The sequence below is a fragment of the Molothrus aeneus genome, chromosome 10 (assembly GCF_037042795.1).
Source record: "Molothrus aeneus isolate 106 chromosome 10, BPBGC_Maene_1.0, whole genome shotgun sequence".
NCBI lineage: Eukaryota > Metazoa > Chordata > Aves > Passeriformes > Icteridae > Molothrus > Molothrus aeneus.
Window position 1 is genome coordinate 17,343,100 of NC_089655.1, and position 16,073 is coordinate 17,359,172.

General features: G+C 51.3%; 1 long non-coding RNA gene across 1 annotated transcript; it reads right to left on the bottom strand.

Moving 5' to 3' along the window:
• Positions 1-12,234: 12,234 nt before the first annotated feature.
• On the bottom strand, positions 12,235-13,433 carry LOC136560499 (uncharacterized). The gene is made up of 2 exons (XR_010784173.1): positions 13,289-13,433; positions 12,235-12,475 (listed from the first exon to the last, which is right to left on the bottom strand). It is a non-coding gene; the product is annotated as an uncharacterized lncRNA (long non-coding RNA).
• Positions 13,434-16,073: the final 2,640 nt, after the last annotated feature.

A 16,073-nucleotide genomic window follows, 5' to 3' on the forward strand; every position in this document is an offset into this window, starting at 1 on the left:
TGCCCATGGCCCTGCTGCCATCTTCAGGGCATCTCCCACCAGCTCCGCTGCCCGGGGCTCTGCGGGCGCTGCGGGAGGGCGTTCCTGGCCGCAGCCCCTCCGAGACCAAAGGCTGGGGGAAAAAAGCCAACAGGCAACTTCTGGAGGACTTTCCACAGCGTGATCCAAGAATTAAAAAAAAAGCTAAGCAGATTTTACATATTAAGACTACAAGCCTTTAGTGCGACATTAAAGACTATTTACTTAAGAGGTTGTGGATGTTACGCTGGGAAGTTTTCCCTTCCACAGATGCTCCGAGCAGTGATGGGAGAAGCCTGCAAGCAGCAGTTCATGGTGTTTTATGGCGTCGTTGCTGCTGCAGCCAAAAATGCTCGTTATCCTCCCAGAGTGGACGTTTGCCAGCACTGTGGTGATGGGCAGCTGGTCCCTGGGTGATGGCTGTGGGTGCTTTTCTTCTCCAAAATCACATGTTGAGAACACCTGTGGATTGTCACAAGCAAGTCACTGCCCTTATGGTTACTTACAGAGCTGAGGATCTGGAAAAGCATCCATAAATCTTATCCTGTGCCATTTTCCCAACACGACATTGCCCAGCCTTTCCCTCCTCCCCTCTCGAGCTTCTCTCCTCTGGATGACCCTTGGGAAATCTGGAGGAATTAGAGATTAACAGAGAAAAATATTTCACCTAATCAAAAAAAAAAGATATCATCAGAAGAGCTCGTTGTGAGCCCAGAAACCTGATGGGCTTTAAAGCTTCAAGTTTTCCTCCTGACCGCAGGGAGCCGTTCCCACTCCTCCGTTGGAGGCGAAAAGGAAGGTAACGCCTCCTGCTAAATCCAGATAACCCCGTTCATCTTCTGCCACGGAGCTCTAGCGTTTTTACTGGAGAGGAGCCAAATGCTGGGAAACCCAAGCCTCACCTCCAGCCCGCTCTTGGGCCACCTGTGCTCATGTCAGCCCAGCCACGAGGGCCCTGCGCCGCCTCCCGAGCCGCCCTGTGGTTTCCTCCCACCCCAGACGGCGCTCCTGGAGCTCTATCTCCAATCCATTATGCTAAATGGGAGCAACCAGAAAGCCAGACTTTGGGTCAGCAGATTTTTGTTGGGGGGGAAAAAACTAAAAAAGAGCAGGTTTGGCTCTTTGTAGACACACTTCCCGCTACAAGAAACTGTGGGAAGCCCCAGTGGTGCTAAAGGAGCCATTTTGCCCCAGTTTTTTGATTTCTCTTCCCTGTCCAGGTCTGTACCTGCCACAGATCCAGTGATGTCTCCATGGTTTTCAAAGTTACGACCACCTGAAATTGTGTTTAGATGAGAAAAGCAGCTTTCATTAATGTCTAACATGTCCCCTGTGTGCCCAAAATGCTCAGAAAGCTGAAGAAAAATTAAAAGTCATAATGTATTTTTTTATTCTTATTGATTTTTAAGCCTATTTCATTTTGGGGAGCTGGCTTGTAATTTTGGAGCGCTTGTGGGATAATATAAGTACCCGAGGCCTCATGGCAGGATTGTACAAAGACTTTTACTCATGTTTTATTTTTCAGTTACCTTGATAGCTAAATACAGTCTTGTGGAGAAGAGGTTTTAATATTCAGGCTGCCAAAAATAATTGCTTTTCAGTATTATGTGCTAAACCACCTGATGGGGCCACGGCACTGGAATTCACGTGGGCAAGCTGGCCAGGACAGACCTCTAGTGAAATGTGGGGACCAGCCACCCCATCCCAGGGCTGCCCTGCTTTTCCCTGGCTTTTATTGCATGACCCTGGACTTAGCACCAGAAAACTGTGGTGTCGTGGATGTCGTGGCATCTCTTGGTGCTCATGGTCTGGCTGTGCAGGGCACACTGCAAGCCCAGCAGCTCCACATGCACATCCTTGCTCAGGAAGCCGTGCTTTAATCAAGGCTCTGGGATCCTTCCTTTGCTCGCCTGGGGCGGGGGGATTTTAACTCTAAACACATTAGAGTGCGAGATTGAAAGGTAACGTGTTCTCCCGGGGCTGCCCAACAACGGAAAGGAGCCTGGGTTTCATTTGCACAGAGTGTGCAGTGGGAATTTCCCTAATCAAATAAAAAGAAAATGAAAAACTCACTCTCTCCAAAAGTTTAATTCTCTTAATTACATTAATTGGAGAAACATAGGAGCCTCCTTTGCACGCCTTTCTTCTCTGCAGAGGAGAAGGGCTGCAGAAAGGGATTTCTCTTGCATGAGGGTGCAAGCTGGACTCGCATCAGCTGTCAGGGTGGGATGGGGATGGAGGAGGCACGGCAGGGATGCTCTATGGTCAGCCTTGCCCCAAAGAGAGTCTGGATGATCCCTGCACTGCCAGATGACCTATTAATCCCTGGAAAACGCAATGGGGATTTTTCTCCAGCCTTCGCCTGCTCCAGGTTCCCATCAGGTGTCAGAAAGGACACGGGGAGCGAAGCGACTTGCCTCACCCCCGGCTTCTCCAAGGCATTTCAGCAGCCAGGAGGTGGCATGTAGCCCTGGAGGGGGCTGTGCTGTGGGCTGAGCTTCTCTGTCAGATGCAGCCATGGGCACCCCCTGCCAGGTGCTGCCCACCTGCACGGCCTGGCCCCGCTGCCCCATTAGCGCACCGGCTCGTTTAACGCTTCCTTGGGGAGAGCAGGGAGGTGACATCATGGCCAGCAGCAGAGAGAGGGGGAGCGGCTTCCGCCCTGCTCTGCACAGCCATGGCCCCCCAACAGCCCCCTGGGATTCACCCTGTCAGCTTTAACCCCTTTGCTACCACAGGGAAGGGAGGAACTGCAAAACTGCCACGGCGTTGGATGTGTGTGCTGCCTGTTCCCGCTGCTGGCCATCCTGAGCCAGGTGGGGATGTCATCCCTCAGTGGTAGGGACCATCCCCCAGATCCTCACAACAGAGAGATGACAGGGAGCAACAGCATAAATATGTCAGAAATACCTACAAATTTATATTCCCTAGCCCTACTTGGAAATCAGTGCTTTTGGAAAATCTGGAAGGAAAAGGAGTTTTGAACTTGAACCCACACAAGGCTCCTGCTGAAGCAGCCTGGCCCCCACCCGATCTGCCTCCAGCTTGCTGGAGGAAAACAAACACTAAAGTAGGAGCATGTATTTCTCTGCTCTTGGGTAAAATGTCTTCTTCAATGGTCGTAATTCAGGTTTCCTGGGGCACCTGAAGGGCTCTGGGGAGGGTCAGTGTTTGGGTGAGCTGAGGAAAGCTGAGCTGGGTTGGCCGGCAGGATCGTCCTCCGCACGCCAGCTCCCCAGCGGTCGGCCAGAGGCCTGCTCCCCACTGACACCACTGCCGGAAAGGTGACTCTATAACTATAATTTTAATATATAATGAGAAAAGTCTGTGTTTACTAAAAAAAAAAAAAAAAAAAAGAAAAAGAAAATGGACATGGCCAGACCATTTGGCTGAATGCTTTTCCTTGGTTAAAAAAAAGGAAAAAAAGAAAATAAAAGGAAAAGGAAAGAGCCACCTTTGTAGGGGAGATCATGTCTGGAAAATTCCAGCCCAAATGACATAAGTTATGAGCAATTGAAAATTCGGATTAGAAAGGAACTGAGCAAAAAACCTCAAGTATGAGCATCAACATCCTGCTCATAGGTCCCCATTGCCTGAGCAGAGGTCGGCAGTGAGATGGCTCCAGGGCATGCTCCAGAATGCTTTAGGGCCTGGGGAGGGGAGAAGGGGGAACCCCTAAGTGACATCAGGGTCTTGGTAGAGCAGGGAGGATAGGGGGCAGCCAGGTATAATCCAGAGCCTCCTCCTTGGGCAGTCAGATCAGCAAAGAGCTGCTCTAAGGTGACATAAATTACCCACAGCAAAACCCTTCACCCCAAACACCTCCTGTTCTCTCCTGCTATCTCAGGGCAGGGTTGTAGCTACAGCCCAAGCTTGGGCTGCACATAAGGCTGAACCCACTGAACTCCTGTTGTTTCATGCTGGCTTAGCTCAGCTGGGGCAGCTTTGTGCCAGAATTTTCCTAACTGAATTTACTCCTGGCTTGCTGCTTGTTAGGCTGTGCCAAGAAATGCACAGGTGCAAATTAAATCAATATACCTGGTGTGGGGAGGTGCTGGGGGTGTCTGTGGAAGGTTTGCATTGCTGTTACCAGACTGGCTTTGAAGCCAAGTGAAGCTTAAGAGCTGTGTCCATTTCAAAGCAGCCGTGTGTCAGCAGGGCTCTGCCAGGCCAGCACAGCCCTACCTCTGATGGGCTGGAAACATAACACGACACCAGCAGCAGCACCCTCAGTGTCCCTGCTGCCAGGGGACAGAGATGTGCCTGTCTCACCTGGCACAGCTGCAGGAGCACTGGCAGCTCTGCTGCCCCAGGGCAGGGCACCAGGAGGGTGTCCTGCCCTGGCTCCCTGGCTCTGCTGATGCCTGTTGCAGTATGTGAGGCTGGATGCAGCAGGGACTGCATCTGGACAAGGTCCCTATGGGATCAGGGTAACCCAGTGTCAAACCAGGTCCCATGGGAACAGCAAGCAGGGAACTGCTCCTTCTTCTGGGCAGGATAGGGCTGCTCTGCCCTGGCTCCATCCCACGATGCTCCTTCCCTGGCAGTACTGGTGCTGGAGACCCCCCTTCCCTGGACTGCCATTCATGTCCCTCGCTCACTCGGTGCCCTAATCCTGTGTTTCAGTGTCATCCAGAGGATGAAGGTAAGAGCTCACAGTCCACCTTGCAAGTTCCTATGGCGGGAAGCCATTTCACAGACCTGTGTGCTATGAGATGACCTTGCAAGCCATGGTAGGAGAACACATTGCAAGCCCCCATGGTGGGAAGTTCCCCCATCCCAGGCTCCAGAGCATCTTGATGGGGCAGAGATGGGCTCATGGGTTGATTACCTCAAATGCAGAAGGTACAGCAGCCCAGACAGGCAGTGACAACCCCAGGCTCAGCTCAGCTTTTGCAGGTCACTATGGTCATGTCCACAGTGATGAACAAAGCAGTGCCAGGGAGTGGGAAATTGTTAGCACAGCTGTTAGCGTGACTCTGCTAAGCATGACTTGGGGTGGTGTGGGACAGGGACCCCTCCTGGGTAACAGGGTGGGCATGGCCCAATCTGGGATGCTACGAGATTTGGATACCCTGGAAGTGAGGTGGTTCCTGCTGCTTGGCTTCAGCCTCTCTGGACAAGCTGTGGCCAGCACCCAGGCAGCACCTGGGACTCTGGGTTTGATCCACCCAGGACAGCACCCACTCCATAGTGCAGCTACAGGGGATGGGATTCAGCTACCCAAATATAACAGTTCCCACCAAGGTGGGAGTCTGTGCTGCCTTCATGGCTCTGTCACAGGGATGTGACACTGTGCCCTAAAGCAGGCAGATACCCACAGTGAGAGCCACCAAGTTCCCAGGCCCCAGCACGACGGGAACTGGAGACGCCCTTTGTCAAGTGAGGGTGCAGAGACCTCATGTGGGAGCTAGGCCTTGGAGTCAATGAACCCAGCCACAGCCTGTCCCTATTTGTTTTATTATCTGCATTGTTTATGGGCACCCAGACACGGCCCTGACAGCATGAGGGGCATTGCACCCCTCTGGCAGTGCTGTGCACACCCTGCATCAGCCCCAGCAGCCAGCACTGGACAGGATCCATGGACAGCATCACCCCCCTTAGTGAGGGCTGGGAGAAAGGCAGGATTGGTGGTGTTATTTTACTTAATTCATGATTAAATGCCCCCAGAAGAGTTTAGCCCTTATTACTGAGATATAATGGCCTATTAAGGGAGCAGCATTCCCTGGAAGGCAGCCCAGTGTCAGTGACTCCTTATTGCGATAAGAACTTAATAATCACACGTGGGGCGAGGACAGGAGGAAGCCACAGGCTGCCCATGGCGCAGCCCGGGGCTCCTGCCCGCGGGGAAGGGGGGTGATGGGAAGCCCCTCTGGGAGCTCTGCTGATTGAGAAGGAAATCCCCACGCTTGTAAATCTGTAATTCCTCACTAAATGCTTTGTAACAACAACAAATGTAAAGTAGTGTCAGAAACCTCTCATTTTCTTTTACGGTAAAGTCATGTCCTGAAGCCAAAGAAAGGAACCAGAGGAAAACTAATTGCTCACTCACTGTTTAAGATGTGCTGCTCTTCAGCATCTTTGCAGTTTCTTTGACCTGTTTTCCATGTTGTCCTACGGGCAGGGTGGAGAGCTTGAGTCCTTAGTATCTTCTACCCTTGTAATCAATTAATTTCAAATTTAGCGTTCAGGAGAAGGGACCTGCTCCTCTATGCCCATTTCTCAGCACATCACTCCTAAGTGTGATGGTCTCACTTGCTTCTGGGTTTGTTATTGAGCAGGGAACATTTTCTCAGCAAAATGTAAGGCTGGGCGATAAGGACTGGGCAGGAACTGATAGAGACTTTGCAGATCGAATATGATGTTGTTTATTTGACTATGATGTATATTTAAAGGTCTCAGTTACAATTGGCCCCAGGCACTCTCTAATGATCTGCAGCTGCCTGGACTCTCATTAGCTTTAATGACATCTTCTCAGTACATTTTTCTTGGGGTAAGACCTTGTCCTCTCTATGGTTGTGCACACACTAAAACCAAGAGACATCTCACCCTAAAAGGGCAGCCAACTCAAAACATTGGAGCAATGATAAATGATGCAAGTGCCCAGAAGAGACAAACCTTTCCTGGAAGAGTCATTGTTTATTTAAGGCAAACTAAATGTAATTTACTTTGGCACGCCTTAGAATTAGCCCGGGAGGTATTTGCGCCGAGGCTCAAAAAGCGGGTAACAAAGTCACCGTGTGTGTTCGGCAAAGATCAATTTGCAATTTCCCTGATTTTTGCCATTTGCCTTACTCAATGGGCAGCAATCTGCCTTCCCAAGAGCCACTTTCAGAGGCAGAAAAGCAGTGAGAAAAAAGCCTGGATTAGGAAAGGAGGTGAGAGCAGCAAACACAAGCCCCAGTGTTAGGCGGCAGCTCCCCGCTCCCGCTGCAGCCCACGAGCTGCCGGCGCTCGGGCAGGCTGCTGCCTATTGATCCTGCCCCTCCATGCGGAGCCCTGGGCTCTTTTTTCCACTCTGGGTATGTCTTCTGGTGCTCTGCCCCTACCGCCAGCGGAGGCCTTATCCGACTTCCATCTCTTCTTGGGAGAATTGAGGGAGCAGTCATTAATCATCCGAGCTGTCCCCTCCGTGGGAGCACAATGGCCTTCTTTATCCTGCACTTCAACAGCCCTGACATGTACAATAACAATCAGCCTTGACGTATCTGTATTGCACCAAAGAGACTCACTCAAAAGGTTCTTTTGCAACATTTCGGGTTGTAGTTAAAATATATTGGTGCATTGTGAGGCGAGTGGTACAGATCATATCGGAGATGTATAAGGGTTTCTAGGTAGCAGGGCAGCATCTCACAAACATTTTTCTGGCTGCCTTGCTAACTCTGGCAGAGGAGGTAGAGATTGCTGGTGCAGAGAAGGTGATCCATGCTTTCATGGGATGGTTTTCCATCCTGACTGTTTTCTTAGGGAATCTTTCTAACGGGGAAATTTGGCTGCTTCTGACTGAGACGTGCAGAGCTTAGGAAATTCCTGTCCCAAACTGAGTGCTGCTCTCATGACATGATGGATAGTAAAGCACCATCCCAGCAACGCTGGGAATATCAGATGAAACTTGTATCTCCCAGCTGATGTCTTCAGAGCAGTCCCACATTCAGGAATTTCTCCACTACAGTGCAATATAGTGGAATTTTGTCCCCAAAACCCTGTCAGAGATACAGAAGTGTGCAGAGCTGCTCATAGGATTTGTCTGAGGGAATGTTTGGATCTCACTGCCACCACCACACATGTGCACCAAATGTCCATGGACGCGGGGCAGGAGAAGATGAGCTGGGTACCACAGCTCCTGGGCATGAGGGGGACAAGGGAGAGGTCAGGAAAGGGGAAGGGAGACACGAAAGAGAAATGCTGATTGAAAAAGCAGCGAGCTACCTTCACCCACATTTAGTCAGTTGAAAGTTGCATTAGGAATTTCTAAGCCCTCCTTAAATTCCTGGGCTCCAAAATGCCACTGAACTAGCAGAGGTATTTCTGGACAAGTTGCAGGAGCTCCTAAACAACCAGGGAACACTAAGAAAATACAGAAAGATGGGGGTGGGGGAAATAAAAACAGGAAACAGGTGGGATTTACTTCTCCCTTTCCCCCCTCATCGTTTCACTGCTTTCTGCGGGGGCAAGCTGCACCTCTGAAGCTCAGATTAAACAGTTTGCTGCAAAATAAAAATGCATCTGAGTTAACAAGCTCTGAGAGTTAGGGAGATGGTGCTCCGGGAGATACAGGCGCAGGTCACTGGGGCATTTCTCAGCCCTCCAGACCCGTGGGTAACTGCTTTGCCCCTTCCATCCCCAGTGAAACCTAAGCCTGTCGTTTGCTCACAGCCAGGCAAGCTGCACTCGCTCAACTGTCCCAGCAGCCCGGCCTCCATTTGGCTTCACCACTGCAGATCCAACACCCTGCTCTGCCTGAGAGCAGCTGGGGCCAAAAAAGCAGCAGTAACAGAGCAAATATTGGGATTATTACAGTTCAAAGGCCTTTCTTGGAATTACAAATTGCTTTCAGTCCTCTGTCCTGGATAAATGGGTGGGCAAAGCAGCGCTGGGGGAGTTGCAGGGGGGTGAAGCTGTCCTGGGACCCTCCTGCTGTCCCTGTAGAGCTGCTGCTCTGCTCCAGTGCAGGCAGACACGGCGTCCCCACACCAAGCAAGCCGTGCCAAGCAGAGCTGCACACGTTGCCCTTTTGCTCTTATCCAGAAACCTGGTTTTTTAAGTGCATATTTTCTGCTGGCTGTCTCCATGGACTTTTTAAAAAAATTTATTTATTTATTTATTTCCTTCTTTTTGAAGAAATGTGGGACTCAAAAAGCACACGGCTCACAGCACACAATGACCTGGCCAGTGCAGCTGGATCCAGCACAGCCAGAGCCGGGCTCTGGGTGTGCTCTGAATGGTACCATCCCCTTGGCAGCCCCACAAGCAAAAGCAGCTTTTCCCTCTGACACAAACTACTCCCAGGTCCAACCCCTCATTCTCACTCCTCACCTCTCCATGAGCACCCATGGAGCTCTTGCTGCTGAGTGCCACAGGGGGATGTGGGTGATGCCACTGACTGAGCTTGAGGCCCGACAGATGCCGCCCACTTGGTCATGTTTTGGTGCACTGGTTTGATGTGTAATTAGAGTTATAAATTTATGCCATCCTTCCTCCCACAGCCATGAATTACCCTGATCTCCTCACCAGGCTTTCATCATTTGCAAATATTTGCAGGGATGACTGAAAATTGTGTTGGGAGGGCGGCTCACCCCTGGCCATGTGCCATCATCCCACCACCCCAACCAGGGAAAGGCATTCCAAACAGGGAAAGGCACACTGTGGGCAGCTGGCAGAGGACAGGGAGATGGTTTGGGCAAAGAATCCCAGGAGCACCAGGTGAGGCTGAAAGGACTAATGAGCTCTGTCCTCCTCCTGCTGTGAGCTGTGGACCCAAGCAGAGACATTTCAGCTGGTAGAGACTTGCACATCAACATATCCATTCCTCCAGGTTTTCCTTTCCAGCCTTTCCCCAAATAAAGGCTCATGCTGCTCTGCAGCAGGCTCAGGCCCCAGGCTTTTTATTATTTCCAAGGTCATTTGCTCTGCAGCAGGGCTGGAAAACAGAATTGCCTTTCTTGTGCTGTTTATGTCTACCAGATACACACTACTTGCTTTTTCATTTGGATTCATTTTCTGTGCTGTCCTGAGAGAAAGGAGCAAAGCAATTTTCTATTTACTGCAAAATTCCAACTGAGCAATTTTGTGGATCTGGAGATTGTCAGGAAGAGGTTACTGGACTGTGTACACAGAGGAGGAGGAGAGCAGAAGTGATAGGAGGAGTGCACAGAGCATGAGAGGCGATAGCTAAAGCTGTTTCAATCCCATCCCTGTCTCAAGAAACCTTCGCCTAAACACCCAAGACTGGTAACTATTACGGGATGTGTGAGTAATTCCTAGATAATTTTTTAAATATTTGGAAAAAAACAATGCATAATGAAAACATTACGTTATTGTCGTGCTGCTGACACTGTTGGCCAGATTCTCAGCTGCTGTGAATCATGATCTCGCCTTTGACTTGAGCAGAATTATGCCTTATTTTTCCCAGCTGAGGATCAAATCCATTGGCCAGCATTTGTGCCACCTTTGCCTCACAGGTTAGAGCAAAGTTATGCCTAAAAAGTTGGTAATTTTGGTGATGCCTGCCCATGGCTTGGCTCTGACATGCAGCCAAGGCTGCAAAGTGCCAGCCACGGCTGGCTGCTGCTGTGTCCAGCCCAAATCCTGAGCTTTGTGCAGATCTGGTGCTGCTGAGGGCAGGCAGAGGCTTTGCTGGATCCCAAGGATAGGAGCCCAATGAGGGCAGGGCTGCAGCCAGGGAGCTGGGAAGCTGGCAGGAGAGCAGGGTAAACACAACTGGTTAGCAGTTTGCACATATAGATTAATTCCTATATGTTTTTTAGAACCCAGAATAATTTATTGTAATTACTGTTGACTGAGTTGTGTTTGAAGGAGGCAGTGCTGTTTAAAAGGATTTTTTGAAAGGTATTGAATTGGGAGGCAATTACTTTTTTTTTTAAGATATGTTTAAGGATTATAAAAGTAATTACTGCCCTCAAGCCAGGATGTCTAATTATGTTAAACTGTGGCTGAAGACAGCACAGTTTTCAGTCTCTTCCTTGGATGGCTTGCAGGAGTAGAGCACACGTGGCATGGCCAGGCAGGGTGTGGCATCAGAGCAGTGCTGCAGCCCTGCAGGGACACGGGACAGACACGGGGGATGGACATGGGACCACAAGAAAGCCAGGAAAACTGGGTGGAAAAGGGAGAAAGGGAAAAATTGGGAGGGCGATGGACATAAGGGACTGTGGGCACCAAGTTGGCACTCCCACCACTCTGGCTGCTGGGCACAAACCAGGCTGATGCCTGCAGGGAAGAGCTTGCCCTTGCTTCGGGCAATGGGCACACTGACCCCTCTGGGGCCTCTTCCTGCCCTGTTTTTCTCTGTTTTCCTCTGGGAGCCCTTCACGAGCAGCAAGAGAGAAGTATGCGTTTATTTTTCAAGCTTGCCTTTTGACTCCAACTCCCCTCTGTTCTTCTGCCAACGTGTGAGAAACAAGTTCAGGTTTAAAAGGCAACCTGAAATGTGCATGCACACACAAAGCAGTTTTACTTTTATAATGCTGTGATTTATGGGCCAGCTTGGGGCCAGGGGGGGATTTCACCGGTGATTCCTGAGCATTTGAAGGCTGCCCATAGCAGGAGAGACAGCCAAGACCCTACGTGCCAGGGATGTGGCTGTCACAGCAGGGCAGAGGGCAGCGAGGGCAGTGAGGGAACGGCACTGAGGGTCTCTGCCAGGGCACTGCAGCTGGGCAGGGCTGGGTGGAACCAAAACTGGGAATGAGAAGCGGAGCTGCAGGAGTGATGGGCAAAGCTGTGCCTTAGGGATGTCTTAAGAGCTGCTGGGGTTTGGGCTCACCCGGAGATGGGGGACCGGGGGGAGGCGATTGCCCTCGCAGCTGAGCAGGATGGAGGCTGGCGTGCCCAAATCGGGGCCCTCCTTCACCATCCCTGCAGCACTCGCCTGTGGAGCTGTGCTCACACGGCTGATCACACATCCATGCTGAGTACTCATCGCCCTCTCACCCCACACCTCCCCTCCCCAGGCAGCAGCAAGCAGGAGGCCATGGGCTGGTGGGGCACACACACACTCCTCTTCCAGCAAGCCTCAAAACAAATTCACCCTGTTTAACCCAAACTGTCAAGCGGCATTGACCCAGAAAAGGCTGCTCCTGGGGGGCAGCAGCAGAGCAGGCTGGGGCAGGAGGGCGGGCAGTGTCCCCCTCAGTGCTGCTGAGCAGGCTGGGTGCAGGAAGGGAGCAGTGACAGCATCCTTGGCCATGGCACTGCAGCCCCAGGCACCTCGTGGTGCAGAGCTGCTGTCTCACGGGCACTGGGGAGACTCTGCAAGGAGGAGATGTGACGGATAATATCTGCTTTCTGGAAAGAGCAAGTGCTGCACTGCCATGGAAAGCAACAGCTAGAAAGCAAACCAGGAGCTGCCAGCGCTGGGAGAGGAACAGCAGGGCAGCTTCCAGCATCCCACGAATCTGTCAAGTGTCAGCACTGGGTTTATCTCTGGCTTGGCTGCATGAGATAGACTGGGGAAAATGCAGTCGTGACACAAGGTTTTCTTCAAATACAGAAAATAGTTTATTATTATTATTATTGTTACTGCTGTTATTATTACTAGTGTTATTATTATTTCTCAGTCTGGCTCCCCAGCGTCTTTTGTGTGATTTTCACCCTTGGAGCCTGCCAGCTGAAATAGTTGGTGTGGTTTTTTTCCAAAGCCACACGTGGAAGCAGTTCTTGGTGGTTTGGGTCCTTTGTATTCTGTGGATTATAAAAGGTCTCTCCTCTAAGTAGCCTGGAAAAGGAGAAGTACTAATTATTATTAACTCTGCCAAAGCCAATAATATCCTTGGGTAATTATCAGTTTACCCAATTTTCCTGTGAGCCTACTGTGTAAATACACCATTGTAAGAGGCTATTATTTCCTCCATGCTCCACCTCACCATAGCACTGATAGTTTTGGGCTCGTCACGAGCCTGTTGTCTTCAGGGCTGTTAATTTTGGTGGACAGTCACTACCAATAATCAAATACAAGGCAGAGAATTGCACGACTTTATGTGCTCCTGCCACCCTCCCAGTCCAGCCCCTTCTCCCCACTGCAGCCTCACCAAACGCTGCTGAGCTCTCTTGCCCCCGCTGGGGCCACTTGCCACCTTCATCCAAAATCCAGCAGGGTGCTCCCCAGGGAGCACGGCCGCCCCTCCAGCCCCACGGCAAGGCAGGGACCATCCCACTGACCAGCTGCCTCCACGCCCGGTCCCGATCCCGATCCCGTCCCGATCCCGAGGATGACTTTCCCTGCCTCGCCGAGGGGAAGCCGGGCAGGAGCCGGCGGGGAGGAAGCGTGTCTCACGGCAGGAGAGCCGAGCTGCTTTCCCTTTCATCGCCGCTCATTTATTTGGATTAGAGTCAGCTCTCTCCTGAATCCTTTGTTCGCTGTTTGTTATTCCACATGCGCCCAGTGCTGCGTGTTCATCTTTATTAGCTTTAATTGCTTCCCCGTTCTAATGGGATCTCACTATTCGCATACAATTGAAAGGAAATGTATTCATTAAAATAATTCTCCTCCTAACTGTTGTTTAGAGCCGGTGCTGTCAGTGCCACTCACCGTGATTTTCTCTCTGCCCACCGTCCCCTGCTGGACAGGACCAGGACAAGGCAGAGCTTCATCGGTGATTTTCTGTTAATGTGCACCACAGGCTGCAGGCTCGGGTCAGCTTGGGTGATGTTTGCCCACAGAGGAAAGGTCACACAAAGCCACCTGGCTGCTCTTCCTGCGGGGCCTGAGGCACATGTGAAGGGGCAACACGTGTGTGCTCCCATCCCCGGGCACCCACCCGCTCCCCCGGCTGCACCCCGGCCCCCTCACACCACAGCTCTCAGCCTTCACCTCCAAGGAGAAGGAATTAAATGGGAAAGTGGAAGAGAGACAAAAAAGCCAGGAATGCTCGAGGGCTGAGACCATGCGACAGAAAAGTCCCCGGCTGAAATTAGTGACAAGAGGCAGTTTCAGGCAGCAGACAAGCCATCTCCTGAACAGCTTGGCTTCCTCCCTGGCACTCAGACCAACTTTTCCTCCTTATTTATTTCCTCCAACCAGCACTAGTTAGGGGTCTTTAGGGAACAGTTTAATGACCCTTCTTCCTCCTGGCTGTTTACGCTGGGCTCTCCCTCCCCTACCTGGGGCTGCTGAGGTACCATTGACACTGTAGCTAAGCAACCTCCCCATTAGCACACCGGTGGCTCAGACCAAGGCATCTCCTCACCAGCTTTACACAATTAGCTCCTTGGTTTTTGGCTGCAGTGCCCCTCTTCTCCCCTCCCAACACCTCTGAACAGTTTGTTTCTGCAGCAGTGTCCATTCAAATGAGTAGATCTCCCTTTCGATGAAAAAAACATTCCCTGCTTTGTGACATTCCCAATCCTCTGTGAAAGCTGCCTTCCCTTGCCTGGCATATTTATGCCATAGTTTGTTAAGACCATCATGTAAGGCCAGGGATTGGAAACTGGCAGTTTCAGGGCTCTCAGAGCTGTTTCAGTGGAGATGGGCAACATGTTCTCCTTGTCAGTGATGCAGACGTGCTGGAGTTGTCCCTGCAAATGCAGCTGGCAGAGTCCTTTCCTGCTGGCCACCCCATGGGCTACATTTAAGTTACTAATGGCCCATGAGGGACTATCAACTTAGACCAACTCCACCATCCTCATAAAAATCCTGGCAAAGATGAGCCCTGCCAGCATCCCCCAACCTCTCATTCCTGTCCCGTGTCACCTCTGTGGGGTGGCTTTGCAATCAGCACAAAAGCTGAGCCCTTGCAATGTTTGTTTTCACTTGCAGGGTATTCCTGGACACCCCAAGGCTCCCTGGGTGCAGACACAGTCTTGCAGGTTTCCTGGAGCTGGTCCTGGACTGGAGCTGGTCTGGGAGCTTCGTTTAAAATGTAAATGACTCGGTGCTGCCTACCAGCAATGGCATTAATGGGATGCGAGTTTGTGCCTGCTAATAGCATCCTGCAGGACTTGTGAAGGGAGCGTCTGCTTTGCCTCTGTGTTTGTCTGTCACACAAGAACACTGCCCAGGCCCCAGCTCCCAATCTATTAATATATTTCCTTAATTACGCTCTACAGAGTGAGTGCCAGCCTGGCAGACAGACTGCAGAAGCTCTGCTATCACTGGAAGTGCTCCTCTGAAGAAGACAGTGGTGACATCACAGGCAGGTGACATCAGCCCTGTGACACTTCTGCTCTTCCATCCGGCTCTGCAGACCCTTCTGACCTTGCCCTGCCAGCCTCAGGGTGAATACAGATGGGGGCTATCAAGTTGGCCCCCGATAACAGCCACGTGCCATGCTGCCCAGCAACCTGCCCTGCACATCCTAACGCTGGCATTCAGCTGCCAAGCACTGCCCCCTTCCCCCAGTGAGGGCTCGCCATCTATCTGCATTTTAGAAGTGCCTATCAAGCCCCAAAAGACAGTGTTAGACAGACAGTAACCATCTGCCTACAGGTCAAGTGGCTGTGACAGGCATCCTCTGGCCACTAAGACAGTGAGACAGTTTTGAGACTGTCTTCAGAGAGGCTCTGGCTGACTGCAGGAATCACTACCTGTTCTGTCACTTTTTATTCATCCTCAGGATGTACTTGAGAGCTGTCAGCTCTGTGAGTCAAGGGGAGGTTGAATGTCTTGCCAAAATGTGTGCTTGGGTAGTAAGAACGTGATGAACACTTAGAGCAGCCCCAGAGCCCTGCCTTGGGCTGGGGCACTGTCCCTGGCACAGGTCACTCATACACACAGTGAGGGGGGACCCAGCCTCGATGGCCAGCACTGATTGCTGTGGCCACCAGGCCCTTGCAGGTAATGCCAGAAGTGCCCTGCACAGCACTGCTGTAAGCAGTCTGAGGGGTTGGTGAAGCATCAAGATGTGAACAGGATGGGTGGCTGCTCTGCTGATGCTTTTTTGGGAGCCTTGCTGTTGTTCTGGCCAAGCATGGGACAGGATGTGTCCAGCCCAGGAAGGAGCTTTCACCTCTAACAGCCCTGCTGAGCTGCAGCTGAAGCCCAGGTCGCCTTTCCTTCCCTCCCTGCCTTCTTCCTCCTAACTGAGGTTTTTCCTGATGCCTTCTCTGCTTTGATGCTTCACTTCAATTCTTGACTTTGGACCCCTCGTTCTCCTCCATTCCTTTTTCAGCAGAACAAAATGGCAGATCCCACCTTTGCAGGAGGTGATGGTGGTTGATCCAGGACAGTCTGATGAGTGGGAATTAGTAATAGGTCAAAATAAAGAAAAGAAGTTACCCCTTTCCCAAAAAACCCCAGAAAACCCAAAGACCAGACCCAGAAAGGAACAATTATGGCGCCACACAGCAGCAAAGAGCAGCTTGCAGGAGGGACCTTT